Raw genomic sequence first — 362 nt, 5'->3', positions numbered from 1 at the left:
GAAGATTGAGTCGTGTTCGGCCGAGCTGCCGAGCTCCGCAGCGTCATTAGGGAAAAGTTAATCCGCGTCCAACTGCCTCCTCTCTGCGAAATGGAATGCGAGGGCGGCTCCAGGGCTGCGGTCGCCCTTCCCTCCAGAACGCCCATTTGGGTAAGCGCCGAGGAGGGGAGGCGAACGCAGGCGGAAAAGCCCCAATTCTCGATGGAAGCCACACCTGAGGGTTCGGATAAGGGCCTCGGACCAGAAGCGGGAGGAAAATCGCCCGAGGGGAAAATTTCGGGAAATTCCCCTCAGCCGCCTCCGACGCCGGTTGGGTGTGAAGTTTCCTACGGCGAGTAGGAGCGCCGTTGGTGGCATTAAGG

General features: G+C 60.8%; 1 protein-coding gene across 2 annotated transcripts in view; it reads right to left on the bottom strand.

Annotated features, from left to right (window-relative positions):
- The window catches only part of LOC119591893 (glutamate receptor ionotropic, NMDA 2B-like), a 182,298-nt gene that overhangs the window by 65,438 nt on the left and 116,498 nt on the right, over positions 1–362 (bottom strand). The window lies entirely within an intron of this gene.

Source organism: Penaeus monodon, chromosome 29, assembly GCF_015228065.2.
Source record: "Penaeus monodon isolate SGIC_2016 chromosome 29, NSTDA_Pmon_1, whole genome shotgun sequence".
Taxonomy (NCBI): domain Eukaryota; kingdom Metazoa; phylum Arthropoda; class Malacostraca; order Decapoda; family Penaeidae; genus Penaeus; species Penaeus monodon.
This window is presented reverse-complemented; position numbering and strand designations above follow the sequence as displayed.